Raw genomic sequence first — 11,736 nt, 5'->3', positions numbered from 1 at the left:
GGACTGAACCTCCTGTAAGGTGCTGCAGTGGAGGGGAGGGTGGGACTGGTGGCTGGGATGTGCGTGGGGTTCCGGCAGGCACCAGGTCCCGTAGGGAGACCGTATCTTGTCGGCTGTCGGGGTACGCCACGTAGGTGTACTGGGGGTTAGCATGGAGCAGATGGACCCTCTTGACCAACGGGTCCGACTTGTATGCCCGCAAGTGTTTTCGGAGCAGGATGGGTCAGCCAGGTTGGGAGCGAGGTCCCAGAGGAGGACTTCCTGGGGAAGACCAGGAGACGTTCGTGAGGTGTCTGATTGGTGGTCGTACAAAGCAGTGACCGGATGGAGTGGGGGCATCCGGGAGGACTTCGTGCCAGCGGGAGATTGGGAGATTCTTGGACTGTAGGGCCAGTAGGATGGTCTTCCAGACCGCTCCGTTCTCCCTCTCTACCTGTCCGTTACCCCGGGGGTTGTAACTGGTCGTCCTGCTCGAGGCGATGCCCTTGCTGAGCAGGAATTGACGCAGTTCGTCGCTCATAAAGGAAGACCCCCTATCACTGTGTATGTATGCGGGGAACCCGCACAGTGCAAAGATGCTATGGAGGGCCTTAATGAAGGTGGTTGCGGTCATGTCGGGGCAGGGGATGGCGAATGGGAACCGGGAGTACTCGTCAATCACGTTCAGGAAGTACGTGTTGCGGTCGGTGGAGGTGAGGGGGCCTTTGAAGTCCATGCTGAGGCGTTCAAAGGGACGGGAAGCCTTTATCAGGTGCCGTAATACCTATAATACAACAACCTCACTTTAGTGGTCATTGATCGTGCATCAATTTAATAAGCTAAATGTTTCCCCCAGCAGCTCAGGTACAGAATGAAGGCTGCTGGGGCGGCACGGGTTCTTATACCCCGGCTAGCAGGGCGGAGCTATCATACATTCTAACCAATAGAAAGCATACAGTTTTCACCAATGGTGCTTTAGCCTATCAGGTACCGTAATGCCTATAATACCACAGGAGGTAGTTCCAAATGTTGGCCCAGGAACAATGAAGGAACAGTGATATATTTCGACATGAGGTTGGGGGTGTCATGATATTCAGGTAAACATCATGGTACAAACATACATACGTACTGATGGACAGATCAACGGACCAATAAACACACACATAACACCACAGCCAATCACAGGCAAGAGCATACACAGTACAAAACAGGGAACACGACACTTCCCGGGCATTCCAGCAGGAGACAGCTCAGGGCACAGAGCTCACAGCAAGCCACTCAGACATCCACCATGTGCTGAGTGCCACTCCAAGATAGTATTAGGAATAGGTCCACAGATTCTAGGGTTATGATCGAACCTCAGTAACCAGTTTACCATTGTAAATAAATGTTAGTAACAAAACTGAGTTGTACCATTCGCAACCGTGTTGGTTCGTCTGTGTAGCAGAGTACCCAACACATCAGGGGGTGCCTTAGGTGGAAATGTGAAAGTGGTGGTCTGCCCATGTACCCCCTTGTCCTTCATGGCTCTGGTTGCAGGTTTGGAATGTGCCTTCAAAGGAACCTTTGGGAGTTGCTGCAGTGCATCTTGTAGATGGTACATTCTGCAGCCATTGGTGGAGGGAGTGAATTTCACACCACCCAGTGGCTTTAACAGTCAAGTGGATGGGTTTGAGCGCCTTGAACAGAGCTATACTTATCCAGGTAAGTGGAGAGTATGCCACCACACTCCTGACTTGTGCCTTATAGATGATGGGCAATGTTTTAGGAGTCAAGAAGTGAGTTACTTGCAGTAACATTTTCAGCATCTGATCTGTTCTTATAGTCATAGAGTTATAGAGGTTTACAGCATGAAATCAGGCTTTTCAGCCCACCTTGTCCATGCCAGCCAGTTTTTACCACTAAGCTAGTCCCAATTGTCCGCATTTGGCCCATGACTCCCTATCCCCAGCTTTCCCATATAACTGTCTAAATGTTTTTTTTAAAGACAGAATTGTACCCGCCTCTACCACTGCCTCTGGCAGCTCGTTCCAGACACTCACCACCCTCTGTGTGAACAAATTGCCCCTCTAGACACTTTTGTATCTCTCCCCTCTCACCTTAAACCTATACCCTCTAGTTTTAGACTCCCCTGCCTTTGGGAAAAGGTGTTGACTGTCTACCTCATCTATGCCCCTCATTATTTGATAGACCTCTATAAGATCACCCCTAAGCCTCCTGCGCTCCAGGAAAAAAAGTCCCATTCTATTTAGCTTCTCCTTATAACTCAAACCATCAAGTCACGGTAGAATCCTAATGAATCTTTTCTGTACTCTTTCTAGTTTAATAATATCCTTTCGACAATAGTCTAGCAACAATATTTATATAGCTGTTCCAGTCGAGTTTCTGGTCAATGGTAACTCCAAGATGTATATGATGGGGAATTCCGTGATGGTAATGCCTATCAATGTCACCAGGAGGCGGATACATACACTCTTGTTGGAGAGGATCATTGCTTGTCACTTGTTACTTGCCACTTGTTGGACCAAGCCTCAATGTTGTCCAGGTTTTGCTGCACGCTGGGTCAGACTGCTTCATTATGTGGAAGATGCAAAATGAAAGGTAGGGTGCGATTTAGTGGCCTCGCTGTTCCTGGCTTGGTGTTGGGCAGAGGCCGTTGAATCTCACAAGAGGCCTCTCACGAGATTTGCAACGCTCAAAATGACACGTGAGATTTTGTTAAACCTTGCGAGATATCGCAATCTGGGTCTCACCCTCACAGGGCATGATCCAGATCTGCATACATAAATAAGCCATTTCTTTTCCATTGAATTGCACCTGTAATCATTCATGAACATCTGCACTTTTGACCTTATGATGAAGGGAAGGTCATTGATTAACCTTTGCGGAGTTCAAAACTTAACTTATTAACCGTCCTGTAGGAAATGTTTTAATGGTTTCTGCTGTGATATTCCCTTACAATCAGGAATTAATACGATAATAGTACAAATGAGGGACAAATATCTTCATATCCCTTTGTTATTAGGTCGCCAGTGATCAGAATATTTCAAGTTTTCCCAATTCAAATCTTCATTAAAACTATATTTCACCTTTGCATCAAGGTTTTGCATTTTTAGATTCCAATGTCTCTACTTATGAGTAGAAATATCACTGGGAATTCAAATTACATGACGACTCCCAATTGATAATGAAGCGTGTGACTCTGTCCTTTTAGTCATGTGCAATTAACAACATGTTCTAGATGAACAGATTGCCAGCGGTCAAGGAGACGGGACAGAGAGTGAGAACAATTATTGCATTTGGCTTGCTAACTTGTGTTATTTGTTGTTAAGGACCGATTGGGATTTTGTTTATTTCTCACTTATGCACAAATAATTGCATAGACACAACATTAGCGAGGTTCAATTGCTAAGCTCGGGGGTTGCTTCCAGTGAATCAACTGGTCCAAACTGAAATCTCGGAATCTGGTGAGCTGCCTCATAAGGGGCTCACGAAGCTCAATAGTAATATTGCAGATAGGCCTCGCACCCATTTCCAAACAAACCTTCAGCTTCTGACTATTCTGTGCCTGAAAATGAGTGAAACAATATTTTAGCCCCTCAGCTGCAAAATACAGAAATATCTAATCATCTAGTCCAAATCTTGTTCATCTTTGGGTTATACAATCACTATCTTCCTAGACCAATGGCTCCTATAACTAAGAAACTTGGAGCAAATGAGGGAGTGATGGATTCCACGAAGCCCGAGGATCCAAATTTATAGCAGGGTTACATTCAAATTCAGTGATGTATGCAGCAATACCTCCCAACTCCCCATATCAATTTAAAAAGAGACGGAAAGTAACTAGGAATATGTTCAATTTAAAAACACAGTCAACAGGATGTGTAATACTTAAAAAAACATTTAATATAATGGTGGTTAATAAAACTCTGACACTTGTGGTGCAGCATCTATAACTCAGGTTTTAATAGTCTGTGAAATTCACCACACTCCATCAATTCTTTGTCAGAAATAGCACGATCTTTTCCGTTATTGATGGTCAAAATGCCCTAATCACTGTTTAACACATTTAATGTACTTGATCTGTACCCAGTTGAATGTAAGTTTTGTGTTCCCTTATTTTATTTTCTACAAGAAGCACATGCTGTGGTTTTCCTGTCTGGTTATTCTTTTCTGTGAATATACATTTCTTGGATCCTCAATTACAATTGAATTTAGGTAACGTCTATGGATAGACTTCCTCACCAATGCTTTCTAGGCAGCAAATTCTGAATGCCCAATCCTAATCATTAGAGTGCAAGTCCCTCTGCATCAGCAAATAATACAATTGTCGGAGGTATTCAGGAGGTAGTGGGTTCAAGCCTAACTGTAGACCAGAATGCATAATCAAAGGAAAGCAAAGGAACATGGGTAGTGGCAGTAGGTCATCCAGATACTCCACCCCGTTCCACCATTCAATAAGACCAGGGCTATAACCCACATCCATTTATCCTCCTCACCTCTAGGTCATTTAATACCACTGGTTGACAACGATCTGTCGTTCTCAGATTTAAAATTATTAATTGAATTAGCTTCTGATTTTTTACGAGAGGGAGAGAGTTCCACTTTCTGCAATCCTTTGCATGAAAAAGTGCTGCCTAGCTTCTATCCTGATTGATTTTAAGCTAATGGCCCTTCATCTATGACTCCTCCCCCAGTAAGAAGAAAATCTCTTGCCTACCGTATTAATCAATTGCTTTCCAAATCCTAAAAACCTCAATCAAATCACCCCCTTCAGCTTACTATGCCCGGAATTCTCCGGCCGTTGTGATTCTCTGTTTCCGCTGGCAGTGCACCTCCGCCTGCGGGTTTCCCAGCAGCGTGGGGCGGTTCCAATGGGAAAACCCATTGATTAAGCAGCAGGAAGAGATGGTCCCACCACCAGCAAACTACACGCCATTGAGAAATATGCACCTGGGGGACCGTAAATTCCCACCATATATTCCAGGGAATACAAGCCTTGCTTGCATAGTCTCACTTCATAATATAACCTTTGGAACCCTGGTAGCGTTCTGCTGAAGATGTGCTGCGCTCCTTCCAAATCAAAAGAAGTCTCCCTGATGCCCTGGCTACCATTCATGAATCAATTGACACCACCAAAATCTTGTTTGTGTAGCTTCTTTCTTGCTTGGGGATGTTGTTGTGAGAAGATTTGTGCATTTGCCCACCCTGTGGATGTGAAAGGCGCTACGTAAATGCACGCTCTCTTGTCTTGCTTTTCCTGCTGGTTAGCACTGGGTTTCGAACCATAAAAACCTGTCATTCAAATGGATCAGCCTACAACTGCAATCAGGAAGTAGATGCACATACTTTACAGTTGGGCCAATTAAATGCAGGTGCAACCAGCAACAAATGACCTCCCATCTGCCCAGCCAGCCATAAAGTTTTAGAATCCCCATGACGGTGTGGTAATTGAAAATAATTAAATCCACCCACTTACTTTTGTTACTGTGACAATATTGCTGGGTGATGATTGGACTCTGAGAATAATATGCGCGTAAGCCTATCGATACTTTGTTCAACTCAAAATAACTCAACTTGTTTAAAACATTAACCTGAAGTAATCTCCTTTCACGCTAGATGTTTAGTTAAGCCCAAATGTCAGTCTGATTATGGCCTTTTAATTAGTGAAGTGGTGTGAGATGGCTCAGGAGGGTAAAACACTGAAATAACCATCTGTCCCCAAATCCTTGCTGCCATTTCCCTTAAAGATCTGTGGGAAGTGTTACCTTGTGTTGCCCAACCTTGTGTTGCCCTATTATGTATTTTCTTTCATTCCCTTTTCTTCCCATGTACTTAATGATCTGTTGAGCTGCTCGCAGAAAAATACTTTTCACTGTACCTCAGTACACGTGACAATAAACAAATCCAATCCAATCCAATCCAAGTTTGGTCACAATACCCCTAGTTTTCTGTAATTGGCTCAGTTGCCAGTTGCTGAACATCTGCACATATTTATTGAAGAATGATTGTAAAACCCAAAATAATAAACCACTCATCATAAAAGCATATGGCTGGCAACCTTCCATTGTTTTGAAGTTAATACTGATGTACATGCTGTCTTCTATGTCTGATTATAATTTATCAGCAAAGAACACGTGGGGATATCAATCAGTGAATTGTGGCCTGTCAATAAAATGAAATATGTCAAATGGCATCAACTTTGTTCTCAAGAATTATTCTTCAACTTATTTCATAGGATTGAAGTTCCGACCTTGAAATGTCTAAGTAGATACATTGTTTCAACAGCTGCTTAATGCTTTGAGGAATGTAGTAAGATTCTTGGAGCTAGTAGACATATTTTATATGTGACTGTACAGATGGATTCTATAAACTTCAGACAAAGTTAGTTTGTCTGAAATGTTTTGTATTATAGGCCATTTAATCATCAACTGAACAACATTAAACAAATAAAGACTGAAAATACTGTAAAAACATAAGTACACTAAAATCATTATACACCCCTTCCAGCACTCTGGTGTTCCTCAGTGAACATTGTACATAATATAGGTAAACAAGTAGCCTTTATACTTGAATCAGGAAGTTTATAAAATGTAAGGGACAAATACATGATTTGGTCTAGCACAGTAAAATGGTAGCTATGTGGGAAAATCCAGATAAAGACGATTTGTGCCTTTAACTGACTTTAGTGAGACTTTACTGCTGAGAAACATTCCATCTGTTGCAGATGTTATGAATGTTTATAGATATATTATGGTAAGGGACTCAAATACATGATGAAGAGAGAATGTTTCTAGCACGGCGAAGGAGTGGATGTTGCCAATTGATTTTACGTCACTTCAACATTGATGTAACCATCTACAGGGGGAGAAGCTGATGTCACAAGAATATGTTGCCAGTCAGGAAGAGATTTTAATTGGTGAATTGTGACATAGGGCGCCATTCTCCTGAAAAATTCCCAAGTGTGGTCGCGAGCGGGAATTGCCATGAGCTTCCCGGCGCTTGGCCCAATGAAATCGGCAATGGAATTCAATGTCAATTGGCCCACTGAACGAGGCCTCTCAGGCTTCTCGCTGTAAATAATGTCTTGACAACTGATTCATCGGAACCACGCTCACCAGCCCCCCGCTAACAAGGTCGAGCAGCACTTAAACTGTACTTGCTCAGCCAACCCCAGCCAGCTCGCAACAATGGCGGTGAGGAGACCAGCACCAAGATTTGGGGACGCTGACATGGGGAGGCACCTAGACACAGTGGAGGCCAGGAGGGGTGTCCTGTCCCCCCGAGGATGAGCCACATGACAGCCAGTGCTGTTGGGGATGAGGTGGCGGCAGCTGTTAGTCCCAACATTCCGAACAAGAGGACTGGCCAGCTGTGCAGGAAGAAGGTCAATGACCTGCACCAGGCAGCACGAGTGAGTAGACACCAACCCCCTCCCAAGTAAGCATCTACCCCCAAGCTCTCCAAGTGACCCCCTGCCCTCCCTCCCCCTTCCCCCCAAAACCCGCCTTCACACGCATGTGGCTAATGATGCTCTCTCTGTGTCTCCTCATGAAAACCTCTCCCACGATCGTCAGGAGAGGGCCCAGGCTGGCGGAGGGGTGCCAGACATAAGAATTCTCAACTGCTTCGAGGAGCGAGCCCTGGAGGTGACTGGCAATGCCGAGGATGGGTCGGTCACCCATGTGGAGGATGGCAGAAGCCACAGAGGTGAGGGACCACCGGGCTCCACCCGGGTGACCTGTCAAACATGAGTAGCGATTGTCTTACTGACTGACCCATCCCTCCCACTGACCACAAGTCCATTCTCCCACAGGTCCAGCAGCCGACGGCGCCGGCCCATCCCGGGTTGTCCCCTCTCCTGACTCCGGGGAGAACACCTCAGAGGAGAGCTCTAAGGATGCCACCGTGATCGCGGCACAGCTCTCATCCTCACCCTCCACCAGCACAGATACACACACCTCAGTGGGAAATGTCAGTGGTCAGTCTTCTGGGGCACAATCTGGTGAGCCCCACACAGTCGCTGATGTACATCAGATGGAGGCAGGAACCCCCAGGTGAGACAGCAGTCTGTGGGCTGCTGGATCCCAGGACCCAGCTGGGTCCTAGCCTGATGCTGAGCCTCTGGAACAGGGTTACCCTGAGATGAAGCAGATGATAGGGAGCAGCTGGGAAGTTCCGAGGGAGATGTCAACACCACTCCAGCAGATCCATAGCCATTTGGAGAATGTTCCAGAGGCTACGGGCGCAGGAGATGCCGCCGGCAATGGGTGGCACCAAGGCCAACACTGCTAGGGGGGGCAACCGCAGTGGAGAGCCTGGTGCACAACGTCTGCACAATGAGTGAAGGTGTCCAAGGCATCAGGCAGTCGATGACTGCCGTGGCTGAGGGTCTCAGCAGAATGACCGCCTCGCTGGGGGATGTCACCCAGCATCAGGCCGACCTTGATGAGGTTCTGCGGGACATGTACCGCTCTCAGATGGGCGAGCCATGGCCGAAGCATTGCGGAACTTGTCCCAGCCGCAGGTGGGGATGGCTGAGGCGCTGCAGAGCATGGCTCGGTCACTGAGCAGCATCGCCGAGGGAGTCGACATGATGGTGCAGAACATGGAGAACCGCCAGCGCTGGCAGAGCCAGATGATGCAGGGGTAGCCAGGGCTCGAACCAGCTGCCCCTCTGTCCCAAGGTGAACACCAGGACCCGAAAGGCACCGATCGGGAGGAGGGGGTGCTGAGTGCTAGGCCGGACCCATCCCACAGGGTGGCGATGGTGGCCACCAGCTCCCTTGAGTTCCACCTCTGAAGAGCCGCGCCGCGTAGTCAGTGCACGTTACAGGACAGCATGACTGTGCATGTGCCGGCGACAAGTGAGCTGGGGCCCTCCGGCCCCAGAGCCCCCAGAGGATGAGTGCCAGGGGCATCGAGGGCCACGGTATGAGGTAAGCAGCTGGCTGCCTCCACCTCTGATGTATATCCTGGGGAAATAATTAGGCATAGAGTGTAGCCACCTAAATTGGCCAACTCCTGATTTAAAATGGCGAACAGCAAAGGCTGATGGGAAAGTCAGCCAACGTAGACAGAAACCAGTAGCTGCAGGTTTGCTGTGTATTTACCTCTGCAAAGGCCAGACAACATCGATACCAGTGACCATCAGCATAACAATGTAGCAGCTATCTGCATACTGAGGAGTAATCCCCGGGAACAATAAGTAACATTTTGGACACACAAAGCAAAGCCAGACTCCTCAGCGCCAGCAGGAGCCAACACAAAGGAGGTGAACGAGCACATCAAGACCGCCCATCGATCAGGGAACCGCTCCAGTATTGGAGAAATCGAACCAAGCGATTGGGACAAAGTCCAATCACTTGGGGCAAGGTACAGGGTCCGCCCCGAAAGGCGGGAAGCCCCTGGGGACTATAAGAATTAAGCCCCAAGTTCAAATCGCTCTCTCTTCACCTCTGCGTCCTGCCCGGGTCACCCAGCAACACGAACTAACATTGACCGTGACCGGTGCAGTGACCCCCGATGAAGTAAGTCTTAATTCAACGCTCGCTACGAGATAGGCGCTCCTAGCTACCAATCCATACCAACTTCGAATCCCGCAGACTCAGAACCCGAACGAAAGGCCTTTTGTTCCCCTGACCTGGTGGGCCAGTCCGAAATTAAGTATAGGCCTGTTAGTTGTAGAAGTAGCTTAGACGTAGAATTTGTGCATGAGTAGCGATTACTGTGTATAATAAATGTGCTTTGATTTGAATCTTACTAATCGGTGTACTGGGTTATTGATCATTACTCGGACTTGAACCTCGTGGCGGTATCATAAAGATACCTGGCGACTCGAGAGCAAAGGTAATAAAACAGAGCAATTGAACCAAGGAGAAAGTTAGCAACATTATTTGGCGACATCTGACGGGACCCGATCTAGAAGTGGCAAAACCACTCCGGGAGACCCCAGAATTTGAATTAGAGATCCAATTGGGAACAGAAAACCACAAGCGTTCAAGCAGTTCTGATCAATACTCATAATTCGGAAGTGTGTGTATGCATGCGTAACTAACAGGGCGATAAGGTAAAACTGATCGATTTTTTGTTGCGACAAAACTGTCGGGAGTTTGTATTTCAGAAAGTAGCGAAAGCCGTACCCGTATTTACAGCACCACCTTAATACCCCTGTCCCAAATTTGAAGAGCAGCATTCGGATAGGAAAGATGGCAATGCAGGCAATGCAGCGCCTCAGGAACCCAGAGGAATTTGCGGTTGCAGCGACCAGCAGCAGTAGAGTGGGACAATGTCCCATTTGGGAGGAAGAGATCAGGAAATATCTCAAGGAGAAAGGATGGCCCCTTTGGAATGAATTCTGTGACAACGAGGAATCAGGTCCCGGGAGTATAGGACATACTTGGTGGGAGAACCTGAGCGAGATCCACAAAAAGAGCTTAGGGAAAGCTCGCAAGCCGATGGCAATCGTGTCCTGCTTGGCACAATTGCGAGGTACAGAGGAGGTCGTTAGGACGCTCCGGAAAGAAGTAGAGGGCATACATCGAATAAGTAAGGTCGATGGAAGCGAGGTAGAAAGAGAAATTTTAGAATTGAGGAGGAAATTGGCAGCAAAAGATGGAGAGGTGGAGGATGCCAAAAGGGCTCACCAGTCTTGTCTGGCGCACTTAAGCAGCTTCCAGTCTCAATATGAAAAGGCCTATCAGGAGTTGCAACGTGCAGCCTTGGTACGTGAAGAAACAGAAAAGCAGGAAGATGCATTACAGAGCCAGTGTAGTGATCTAAAGGCAGCATTAAGAGCACTCCATGCTGCCACCACAGAGCAAACTAAAGCACGTTAGACCACGCAAAGTGCCGGAAGCAGATTGCAGAGCTGCTATCGCTGCTTTCAGTTCAGAAAGGTTTCCAGGAAACCTTTGGAGCAAAATTAGATCAGGAAGATGGCCCTGATTGGGAAGAATTGAATAAAACAGGGCAGAGATATGTTCAGGGAACATGTGTGCAGGGAAAGCCATAAAAGAGGAAAGTGCCCCAACCCCTCAGAGCAGATAGTTCAGACTCCAATGAACTCAGTAACCACCCACCGCACAGCCACATCGGACGATGCGGAATTTCTATACTCCACCCCCTTAACAGTGACCCAATTACGGGACGCGTGCGAGAAAATCACACGGTTCCTCCCCACCTCAGACCCCCGCCATTTCTTTGCCAGAGTAAAGCAGCAGGCGACCATGTACGGCCTGGATGAGCGAGAGCATGTAAAGCTCACAGATTTAAGTTTAGACCCTTCAGTAGCAGCAGCCCTTCCCGACCCACAGAATGTAGGAGGAGGCACCCTTGCAGAAATGCAAAAATCCTGGATGCGATCGGGTATAACCGGGGAGACCCCGTAAATGGCCTCCACAAATGCAGGCAAAAGAAGACCGAACACCCCAAGCGTTTGCTGGACGCCTGTGGATCCACTTTGCAGCAGTGTTTGGAGACGTAGACCGCGCCCATTTGTCCCCAGAGAACACGGCCAAATGGACCCGCACCCTTATCTCCCATGGCACAGAAACAGGACAGAAAGCTTGCGCCAGTTATGATCCCTCAGAGGAGGCCCATAACGAGAAGTGGGTAGTGAAAAGATTGTCCCGCGTTTGGGAGCAATCTATACAAAGCAAACCCGCAGTCAAGAATCCCGAGGAAAAGCAGGCCGCCGCAGATATACAGGCAGTTACCACACACCAGAACCCCGCATGGGTGAATGAAGGAAAGAAC

The sequence above is a fragment of the Scyliorhinus torazame genome, chromosome 5, assembly GCF_047496885.1.
Source record: "Scyliorhinus torazame isolate Kashiwa2021f chromosome 5, sScyTor2.1, whole genome shotgun sequence".
NCBI lineage: Eukaryota > Metazoa > Chordata > Chondrichthyes > Carcharhiniformes > Scyliorhinidae > Scyliorhinus > Scyliorhinus torazame.
This window is presented reverse-complemented; position numbering follows the sequence as displayed.